Here is a 12,180-nt window from a genome sequence, read left to right as displayed (position 1 = left end):
ACTTAAAATAGTCAGATTTAAAATCTAGATTGGAAGTCTTTTTAAAGGATAATGTGCAAGATCCACCACAGCTATTGGACATTCTATGGTCTAATGTTATGTAGATAATCTGTCTAGATTGTCCCTTCTGGCCTTAAAAATCTATGAATCTTTGAGTTATAGTTTATGAAGTAATGCAGTACTGTACTCAATAAACTGTTAGCCTGCATGTCCACATAAAGTGCAAGTTTATGACTTACCAAATGTGAATTTGTGAGGTTCTGGTGTATGGCTTTCATGTGACATAATTTACCAAAATGTGCAATAATAAATGTGGGAAGTTAGTTTGGAATAAGAAGGTTCATTGTCTATTTATTCATGCTGGGTTATGTGGCATATTTGGATCTTGTTTACTTCTCATCTTGCATTACTCAGAAGGTCAGGAATGCTCCCTTATCATTACTAAGTATTAATAAAGTTTGGGCCAAATGTGCAATTAGTGTAAATTAATGTATCTCCTTGAAGTAAATGGAACTATGCCAATTTATACAAGCTAAAGATGTGGTCCATTGTTTTCATGTAGTGCTGCATTCAGTATATTTGCTCATGCTTACACATGTACACACTTCTTACACATTAATAAAACATGCTAAAACACCACCTTAATTACAGGAGTGGAAATAACAAGCTATTTCCATTCTTTGGCTGTCATTGGCATATTTCCATTGTGTCAACATAATTAAGATGTATTAATATTAATTTGGTATGTACCATAACTTTACATAGTGGAAAAATAAAATAAAAAGGGACCTCGAGAACATATTTTCAATATGTTTCAATTTTAATATTTTATATTGTTGTGAAATGTTATAAAATGTGTCATTATGTCATTAGCCCATTAAAAACACAACACACCAACAGATGCTAGTTACCCTGATTTTTCTCAGTCTATTTATGGGGATGTTTTATCAAAATGGCTCTTTTAAAAGTTATAAAGATGTAGTACTCTCCTAAATTAGGTCATAAATGCCTAATTTGGAAAACTAATACATTTTATTATTTTTCAAGTGTGGGATTATGCATATTAAAATATGCAGCTGTTAGGAAGTCTGACTTCAGTATAACAGAAACATATTGCATTATAAGATCTCCGAGTGTCTTTGTGTATATATACATTCTTTATATATACACACACACACAAGATTTCAGCATGTAAATGATTAATGAACACTTGTCCAATATTACTTTGGAATAACATGACTGAACTGTTAAAAAAAAAAAAAAAAAAAAAAAAAGTGTGCATACAAAAGACCAAATATACAGCTAAAAAATGTAGCCTGATTTACAAACTGTGTCTGTCCAATCAGGGCAGGTCCTAAACTAAATGGAGCCACAAGGAAGGAGTGTCTTTGGTGCCACCTCTCTATTTGTTAAACTTTTGAATACTTTATTTGTATTGCATTTGTAGCCCATTTTGTGACTGTGTGATTTGCATGCATGATTTAGCCATGTCATATAAAACAATAAATTTGCATGCAAGGATCTCAAGATATAAGCAAAGAAAAATTCATTCCCTCTAAGCTTATAGAAACTTTTTAAGCTTCAGTTAAGAATAACTGAAATGAACTAACACCAAGAAATTGAACTGTGCTCCAATATACGGTGAACCAATAATAAATAGTATTACGGGTTGAATCTCTCTAGTCCAGCACCCTTGGGATCTGACCGGTGCCAAACCAGAGAACTTGCCGAACCACGAGAGGTTTTACTCTCAATATTGTGGAGAGTAAGTCTCTTTATTTTTGTTTCACTGAGGCGAATAAATGGAACAGAGCTTTCAGTGCTGCTTAATAATGTATGACTGTATTAATACACCCTATATAAGCCTATACCTAGCCAAGCCTTATCAGCTCTCTTCATAATGGCTGTGTCTACACTGGCCACATAACCCGTAATAGCTATGGAAATGAGAGAAGTCAGAATAGGGAAATGTGCGGGGGATTTAAATATCCCCTGCGGGATTTAAATAAACATGGCTGCCGCTTTTTTCCGTCTTGGGAAAAAGCCGGAAAAGAGCGTCCAGACTGGCGCGATCCTCCGGAATAAACCCCTATTCCGGAGGATCTCTTATTCCTACTTGCAAGAGGAATAAGAGATCCTCTGGAATAGGGCTTTATTCTGGAGGATCGCGCCAGTCTGGACGCTCTTTTCCGGCTTTTCCCCAAGCCGGAAAAAAGCGGGGGCCATGTTTATTTAAATCCCGCGGGAGATATTTAAATCCCCCGCGCATTTCCCTATTCTGACTTCTCTCATTTCCATAGCTATTACGGGTTATGTGGCCAGTGTAGACACAGCCATAAAGTGTTAGTGTTGTCATTATATTGGCACAAGGAAATAAGCAGATAAAGCATAAAAACATGCTTACATTTAGCAGCATTACCTAAACTTCTTCTGCTTGCTGGACTCTTTGAAGACATTCAGTAGTAATTTAGACCTAAATACTGAGAGCCAGGACTAGTGGCTGTAAACAAACTTTACAGGACCGCGGGAGACTTGGCCCCACTCATGATAAGTGGACATCAGCTAACTAAAATCATGCCGGACCACAGATATTGCCAGACCAGAGAGTGCTGGATTAAAGAGGTTCAACCTGCACAGGAGGTGGCAGCCTTAGCATGTTTACCCTAGTCCTATAATCTACCAGGTTGCTTTTCTCGCCTTTGCTCTTGTTTACTGAAGCACACAGCCAGAGAGATCCAAAGACTGGCCAATGGCCTTTTCAAGCAATAAAATCACAAGCAATGTCAGTCTTTTGTTGGCCATCATTGATCCAAGATATATTTTCATGAGCCGGAGCTTCAAAAAGCTGTGCTCACTATTTGTGACTGTGACTGCCAGTATGTGCAGGATCCTCAAAGCTATCCACACCACATCTTAGGAAAAGAGTCCTTCACTTCTGCATGATGAATGAACTGGAGAACTTGGAGTGGAGAGTGCCACTGTTGCAAAATGAGCCCAATATGATATAGAGCTCTTTATCGTTGATGTCTGAATAGTCCGCATATGCCAGTGTCCAGTAAAGATCTGTACAATTGTTCAAAAATGTTTTCCTGTTTGTCAGGAGCTTACTAAGGTCATACAACCCTCCCTACCTCCAGGTCTTCTTTTGATGCTTTGTTTGGTCAAACTTTTCTACAGTAGACACTTAAACAAGCAAAAAAACTCAGTTTTTCCTTCCACATTTCCCATCAGGTCATTTCTGCCCTCATAACCAAACTGTTTCTTCTTCTAATGAATATGAGTTTCCTCAAGGACAGGCTCAACTCCTAAGTTTTGCACCATTTCTTTGGCTGTGGAGATGTTATCTTGAAATCCATTATCTCTGTAGGAAACAATGAAATCAAAGCAGCTTCTCATCAAACTAATAGCTGTTGTGATGTCCATCCACTGAATTTGTAATGCCTTGCCTATATTTCCTTGGAACAGTATATCACCCCAAACCACAACTGAGACCAGAAATTTGAAGTCAGTGATCTGATTTGCCAGGCTTTGTGCCAGGACTCCAGCCTCGGCTTTACTCGACTGTGCCAAATCCATCAGGGTGTCATAAATTTCAGTGACTTGGTACCTCGCTGGCCTCATGCTGTCAATGCAACTCTCTCCAAATAGCATACTGTCAACTTGGTTTGTATCTTTTAGACTATATATAAGTACATGTGATTTAAATTTTTTGAATTAATGTCTAAATGTTAACAGGCTAGGAATGAATAAAATGAATAAAATGGTAACAGTTCTTTCATATAATGTAATCTCAATGCACATATAAATAAGCATCCATGTAATGGCTTATTTGGAGGGAAAATATAGTTATGTTTCTATAGAGTGTGGAATGTTAAAATATTATAAACAAACTCATGGCATTTGTAATGACATTGGAGCTGTTTTGATGTTTGAGATGGAAGAAAAAGAGTGATAAAAATGGTGGTGGGAGGAAATAAGTAATTTTTAAAATTTTCCATTGATGTAGTTTGACATTACTTCTTACGACATTAATGTCAGTCATTTCACTTCATATTTTAGAAGTTACTTCTGTTGATTTCAAATAGATAGATATACATTTTGTGGGATTTAGCATTTCAAATGTTAAATGTGTTCTAGTTCTAACATAAATAACATATTTTGGTGTGTTGTGGAGTTGGATTTTTATATCCATAACCAAATTTGCATTCTGCTGGTATGTTATGTTCTAATTAAGAAGTTTGAAAAAATAAAGCAGAACTCTGGTCCAGATATCTGCCAGTTGGAAGAAAATAAGGTGATAGGGAACAGCCAGCATTGATTTGTAAAGAACAAATCATGTCAAACCAATCTGATAGCTTTCTTTGATAGGATAACAAGTCTTGTGGATAAGGGAGAAGCGGTGGATGTGGTATACCTAGACTTCAGTAAGGCATTTGATACGGTCTCGTATGATCATCTTATCAATAAACTAGGCAAATACAACTTAGATGGGGCTACTATAAACTGGGTGAATAACTGGCTAGTTAACCATTCCCAGAGAGTAGTTATTAATGGTCCACAATCATGCTGGAAAGGCATAACCAGTGGGATTCTGCAGGGGTCTGTTCTGGAACCGGTTCTGTTCAATATCTTCACCAATGATTTAGATATTGACATAAAGAGTTCGCTTATTAAGTTTGCAGATGATACCAACCTGGGAGGGGTTGCAACTGCTTTGGAGGAGAGGGTCATAATTCAAAGTGATCTGGATAAACTGGAGAAATGGTCTGAGGTAAATAGGATGAAATTTTAATAAGGGCAAATGCAAAGTACTCCACTTAGGAAGGAACAGTCAGTCTCACACATACAGAATGGGAAGTGACTGTTGGGAAGGAGTACGGCAGAAAGAGATCTAGGGGTTATAGTGGACCACAAGTTCAATATGAGTCAGCAGTATGATGCTGTTGCAAAGAAGGCAAACATGATTCTGGGATGCATTAACAGACTTGTTGTGAGCAAGACACGAGAAGTCATTCTTCCAGTCTACCCTGCGCTAATTAGGCATCAATTGGAGTATAGTGAAAAGTGGTTTCTGGCACCACATTTCAAGAAAGATGTGGAGAAATTGGAAAAGATCCAGAGAAGAGCAACAAGAATGATTAAAGGTCTAAAAAATATGAGCTATAAGGGAAGACTGAAAGAATTGGGCTTGTTTAGTTTGGAAAGGAGAAGACTGAGAGGGGACATGATAGCTGTTTTCAAGTAGCTAAAAGGGTGTCACATGGAGGAGGGAGAAAAATTGTTCTCCTTGGTTTCTGAGGATAGGACAGGAAGCAATGGGCTTAAACTGCAACAAGGGTGCTTTAGGTTGGACATTAGGAAAAACTTCCTAGTTGTCAAGGTGCTTAAACACTGGAATAAATTGCCAAGGGAGGTTGTGGAATCTCCAGTTTTTGAGATATTTAAGAGCAGGTTAGATAGACATTTCAAGGATGGTCTAGACCAGTGGTTCCCAAACTTTTTGGCATCATGCCTCCTTTCTGATTTTTGAGAAATCATCACATCCATTCCCCCCCCCAAAATAGCAGCAAAACTGGTTGGGAAAAAAATTGCCCTTTTAAGAGCAGAGCAGGCATTGCCCTTTTAAGGCAGCCATTTTGAAGTCTGCCCCAGCCATCCTGAACTGCGCATGTTCTGGCGGCCACCTGAGCAGACAGACAGACTGGGCTCTTTCTTGGGGGAAGTTGCCGGAGGAGTGAGGCTGGGTCACCTTGTGTCCCCTCTGGAATTTCTTCATGCCCCTCTGTTCGGAAACCCATGGTCTAGACAGTGCTTGGTCCTGCCATGAGGGCAGAGAAATAGATTTGATGACTTCTCGCGGTCCCTTCCAGTTCTAGTGTTTTATGAATTTATTTGAACTTTCGGGACTTTTTGGCACTAATCTTGAATTAAATAGTATGAGCCTAAATCTCCATAATTTCAGTCTTCATTTGCTATTGGTATACTCATTGAGAGGATTGGATGGCCTTATACTCTTCCTACCCTTTCCTTACAATGCTAGCAAAACTGACCCTGTCCACGGTATGGTTATGGTTGGAATCATGCTCTAGTGCAGTTTTCCTGATCAATATAAATAGAGACTACACCCAAACGTGGTCTAGCATAGTTTAATAATTGACCTAGTTGGTCATAGTTGCTGTGTTGTTAACCATGAAGGTGTAGGTAGGTCTTGTGTCAGGAATCTCTATCCATCATCATTTGGTTTTAGTATACAGTTAGGGTAAACGTGTTATAATAATAAGCTATATTGCCAACGAAACATTAATCTTTGGTTGATCTGCCATTTAAAGGTCATGCTTTTTCTGGCTGTCACATTGTACAAATGCATAGTAAGTTGTGAGTCATTGATAAGTCCAGGGTCTCACTCAAACTAATCGGATTCTACAAAGACAGCGTCAAATATGCTGTGACGTGGCTTCAGCTCCAAAGATTAGCCGTCAATTGTGAACGACAGACAGTGTTCAAATTAGGAATTTCTGTGTCTGAAAAGATCAATATTGTGTAAAACTCAGATCAGTTGAAAACCTTTCCAGTGTTTTTCTGAGGGAGTTTCATAACAGACTGTTGCTTTCAGTGGGTGGATGTGCCTGTTGCTTCACAACAGCCTGATAACATATCTTAAGGCCCACCCCTTGTTGAGGCTCATTTCTTAATTTAGCTTAGAGTTAAAATGTCCATAACAAAACATAAGCATTGTGAAACTTGGTAAACAGTTTTTATGGCTCCAAGGTCTTTGTTTCAGATAGCTTCTCATGACAAATTATTCAAATCTAAATTTGCTTGTTGTGTACATTTTGCTTCTCTTTCATCCAAGCATTGACTTTCAGGCATTAACATGTTAGTTGTGGATATTTTTCTAGGCCTAAATTAAGCAGCATGACTTTTTCCTCCCTAGTCAAGACAGGAGTATTGCAAGATCTGTTGGTAGTTTAACTGCACTCTTTGTTATGTGGCAACCCACCCCTACAACAAAAGAGGGTGTTGGTGTTCTTTTAGGTCCTGTCAATGACTCTCCTAGGACTACCAGAGGAAACTGCTTAAGTAAAATTGAGGCAGTCCATGGTTCCCTGGTCAGAATATATTGCTGCCAGGTAGTAGAAGACAAGATCTTTAATCCCCACCATTCTAAGTACACCCCCAGACTTGGAATTTACCAAGACTTTTGTCAGTTTACAAAGTGCACAACTGTTCTAAAATATATTTTTGAACAATTTGTATGGTATGTAAGAGCATTGTGACTGTAGTTCAGGAACTTATTTTCTTGTGCTGTTTTCAGAGATTTATCAGCCTGTTATTCAATAGTGTGAACCCTTGTCTTTTAAGACCAATATTGGGAAGGGGGGGGGGGAGGTGTATGACAAGGATATTCTATTTACAAAGGTATATTCCACATTTGAAATCATTTAAAATATTTTAAGGCCGTTATTCACAGTCTGACTGGTTTGACAATCGGATTGATAATAAAGACAGGTCAGCAACCTGTTTGAAAGAGATTATATAATTAACTTCAGTTTTCCAGAAAATGTCAGTTAATGCATTTACACAGAAAAGATGTTATGGTACAGTGCTTAAAGAAGTAAATATTTTCTAAGAGTGGCCAAACAATAGTATCTGAGGGTTTTTTTATTTTGGTTATTTTCTAGTCTAAGTATGGGATGATAAATATTATATCACTCTGATGACATAGGCAAGGGTTTTGCATGTGAGGTATTGTATTTATGTTTTCATAGTTAATGCCAATACTAAGAATGCATGTAATTACCCTAATTGTCATGTTGTGTTCAGGTTCTTATACTATGACATCTGGGTTGCCTCTTAAAGGGACACCATCAATTTGAAATCTAGTTGGTTTATAAAATCAGAGTCCCCTTGTCAATGTTACAGAAATTTTTTTTTTATTTTTGAAAAATATCCAAAGAGGAAACTTACTGAAGAAGGGAATCAGTGAACTTTATTATATAAAAAATGATGTCAACTGGACAAAGTGTTCAATCGTAGAAAAAACATCTTCTATCTTTAAATAGCTATTTTAGGTGTCTACTTATAACAATAGATAGTAAAAAGGTTTTTAGTCTAGAAGCCTGATTTTTAAATTGATTTTTCTCTGTGTCATATACAATAATAAATATACCGAAACTTTTACTCTATATGGATGAATGCATATTGTTTTTTTTAATAACATGCATTTTAAATGGATTTGAAACTATTTAGCCAAGAAATACACACACAAGAGAATACTTCATTATGTCTTTTCCCTTTTAAATAATGCACATGCTAAAAACTACATACCACAATTAGTGCACTAAAATACATATTTAACAGGGTTAAATGATTTTTATATTTACTTGGGAAACACGCACTCAAATATAGATATACATAGAAAAATGCAGCACTCTTTTGTGCCAAGTTAATAATGGGCACCACAAACTTCTGAACTCTGGGCACAACTGATGATTTCTGATTTAATATTTATAATTTCTAATGTAATAATGTTTCAACGGTCCCAGTCAGGACTAGGATTCCATTATGTTAGGCAAAGTATCAATGCACAGGGCCTCTTCCAAAGCTCCTCTTCAGTGGCCTTGAACCAACTCCCTACCTCGAAGAGTTTACAGTATAAGATACAATGTATCAAAAAAGAGATGAAAGGAAAAGACCAATGGAAAACAAAGATAGGTAAAAAGCCCATACAGTTACACAGACTAGCTACATGCGTAATTTTATGATCCAGATAGTGGCTTCACAGACTAATTCTGGGAATATGTGGGATAAGATGAAAGAAGGGGCAAAGTGATCAAATGAATCTGTGCAGTTCAGGAAAGTTACAGTCAGATACAGAAGTTACAATTAGAAAAGAGGGTCAAAAACCGATTAGGACAAGAAGCTTGGATTTGATGCACTGGGGGGAAGGGAGAGCACTGAGTACTTCAAAAGCTGGGGAGACATTATGACAGAGCCAGGATGACAGGCAAAGGATATAACCTCAGAAACTTTATTTATTAGAATGCATTAGGAGGAGGCTGCAGTGGTCATGCTGGAGATGTTCGGTTAGGGTTTCAACGGCGTGGTTAGAAACAGGGCTAGATTTTAGAATGTTTTTTTGGCGAAGGTGTGGCAGTATTTGGAAAAGGCAGTAGAGAAAGGAGGCAAAGAAGCCATGCAAGCGGGGAGCCTGGTAACGTACTGGTTAGTAGTCTTTTCAACAGTAACAGTACTCACTGAGTGTTTTTGAGAGGAAAGTTGGGGAGCTCAGTCTTTGCCAGGTTAAGTTTAATGTGAAAGAAGCAATGTGTTCATTAAAAAAAACCTCAAATCCATTAATAGGAAACTTCGCTATCTACTCACAGAAGCCTAAGGGAGAATTTACCTGGCTGCCCAGATTACCTCTAGGAAGAGCTCTTTGGGATCTCTCACCTACTCAAGTGTACTACCTTTACTTGTTAATGGGATGTGTATTTATGAAAAGGCACTTAGCATGTTTTAAAAAAATGTTTTTAACCTTAAAACAGTTCAGGAACAATCTATTCAAACCTAGAAAAGCCTGCCTTTGTTTCTCAGAGCAGCGAGAATTGAAGATGGGGCAGAGAGAAACAGAAACTGTACTTATAATTTGCAGTAGTGCTTACAAACCGTGAGTGCTGTACACACTTATCGAAAATTGCAGTTCCTCCTCTAAGACCTTGCAGTCTAACAGGCAAGACATGAGAGGTGGGTGGAAAAAATGAGTGAGTGTGGAGAGCAATGGGGCAACAAAATATGGGAATAGGGAGTTCACATATTTGATTCAGTTGCAAATTGTCATCTACTAATTGCATGAACTTACTGTTCCTGGCTTGTTTTTTCCTCTCCCTTTCACCTCATTTCTGGCTATTTGTGTCGCTTGGTGATTCAGTCACATCTAACTTTAGACCATGAGTTCTTTGGGATAGGGAGCAGATTGTTGCTTATTTCTTTGAAGTGCCTTATGCATTCCAAGATCTACTGTATGTTTGAGACAGTTTGTCTGTGTGTTTGTCTGTCTGTTCAAGAACTCTTGAAGGGTAAGAGCTGGGGCTATCAAATTTGGTATGCAGCTTCGTCTTATCACAACTTAAACCAAGGTAAGGGCTTGGTTGTGCCAGGAAAATGGGATGTGCCTGTAACAGGACTGCTTCTCTTAAAAAATCATACAGAAAAAAGATAGAGGCACATGAAAGGGGCTGGCTGGGATGCCCCTCCATCCAGGACTGCCCTAACACCAAGCCTCTCAACCCCTCCTCACCCTTTAGGGAGAGGGCAGGGGGACTGAAGCTTCCTCCCTCCCCTCAATTTGTATGGGAACATTGTTGGGTGTTCCCCTTCGTCAGGGAGTGAGGGGAAAGTGCAGTTTGCTGCATTCCTCACTTTGGCTGGGAACACAGGGAGCAGATGAGCCCAGACCTGCCCACCGAGGGGACATACACCCCTCCCCCAGCTGTGCCCGCTGGAGCTGCAGCGGCCATGGAGAGGTGTTTCTCATCTGGTCCAAGCTGTTGCGGTGAGGGGTGTCCTCTCTCCCAGGGGCAGCCTGCATCCTGAACCCCTTATCCTCAGCCCCACTCTAGACAATGATTTAAATGAAGAAAAACAAAATGTAATTGAGTTAAGGAGCTGAGCAATGCTGGGTAAATCTTCTAGTGACTAATAGTTTTGAGTCTTGTTACTCCCTTGGCTTCAGTAGCAGTGGGCTAATTATAGGTTGAATTATAAGTTTCCTTTTGCCAATTTAAATGTGTTGTTCTTCAATTTCATTGACTGTCCTTTTGGTCTTCTGTTATTTTACCTTTTCTGTGAAGTCATTGTTTTCTTGTATCTCTTTGACATTGTATCTCTTTGTCATGTCCTTTTCTTAATTATCTCTTCTCTACATTGAATGTGTCCTGAGCTTTTCTCAGTTCATGTGGAAGACACCCGAAGCCTTTATTCCTATCCTGCTTCTTAACGCCTTTTTATTTATGCTGTATTATTTTTGTAGTGATTTAATGGAACAAAGTATTCCAGGCATGAAATGGTTATTGAGTCAAGTGACAGACACGGGTGTATGTTTTTTTTTGAATCTCCCAACCTGCTTGTTTTCATGAGTTTGAATCATAAACAAAAAACAAATTAGAACAGATCCAAATTCAATATTATGTCTGCATCCCCATAGGCGATTTGGCTCAAAATAGCAGTTGGACCATTCTGATACACAAGGACAGGAGACAGCCTTTAATGTTTAATTGCTTTTGGAAGGGTTTGCATCAGAGAAAATAGGTTTTCAGGAAGTGAAGGTCTTTTCTCCCCATTAGTGGATCAAGACCCTTATCAGCACATAAACACAGCCTTCCTAGGATCAGATAGATACCTGTTTTGGTCTTGTCCCACTCCCCAAAGTTCACACATGGACAGGCTGCTAATCGGCTGCTTTGGCAAGTAAAGTGTATGCTTTTGACTGCCGTTGTTTTTTTTTAAGTAAGACACAGAAGTAGGAAACTTTTTTTCCAGTTATTTGTGCTGAGATTTTCAAAGGAGCTGATGGGATTTGGGCACCTAATTATTTTTAAACCTTTGAAAATCAGGCTCCACAGCTGTGATTTTCAGAGGTGAGGAGCACCTGCAGCTCTCCTTATGTTAATGTGGATTTATGGATCCCCAGCTTTTCAGATAGGTACCTTGTAATGTGATATTACATTGAAACCTTATGCATGGAAAAGAAACCCTTTTCTGTGACAAAAAGGTGCTTTTCTGTTCTATGTGGTTCCTTATGCTGCACTTACACAATAGTATCTGAGCGCCTTCCACTCGTGCATTGAGTGACAGGACTACACATTTGTCACATCTTGTTCTCTCCTTCCTCTCCCCAGGACAGAAGAGTGTGCAGTGGAATGGTTTGTTTTGGTAGAAGTATGTAGCTTGTAATGTATTTATGTAAGAGATGGCAAGGTCAAAGAAATGCTCCTTTGCACTTGGAGTGGAAGGTGGTGAGGCATTTTGATGGACCGTAGGCTACTGGTAGATACCATTCCACAGTTTCATACCAGCCCCAGAGGAAATTCTGTCTCTTTCGCAAATGAGTTTTACTTTTATTGTGGAAAATTCCATTATGTTCAGAGGAGTGCTGTTTTCAATCACTGTTTTCATCTC

The 12,180-nt window shown here is 38.7% G+C and overlaps 1 protein-coding gene across 3 annotated transcripts in view; it reads left to right on the top strand.

Moving 5' to 3' along the window:
* Positions 1–12,180, top strand: part of SUPT3H (SPT3 homolog, SAGA and STAGA complex component) — a 423,379-nt gene that overhangs the window by 367,383 nt on the left and 43,816 nt on the right. The gene's annotated exons all lie outside the window — the stretch shown is intronic.

The sequence above is a fragment of the Pelodiscus sinensis genome, chromosome 3, assembly GCF_052426305.1.
Source record: "Pelodiscus sinensis isolate ZL-2025 chromosome 3, ASM5242630v1, whole genome shotgun sequence".
Taxonomy (NCBI): Eukaryota; Metazoa; Chordata; order Testudines; family Trionychidae; genus Pelodiscus; species Pelodiscus sinensis.
The sequence above is the reverse complement of the archived record's forward strand: the minus strand, read 5'-3'. Positions and strand labels throughout refer to the sequence as shown.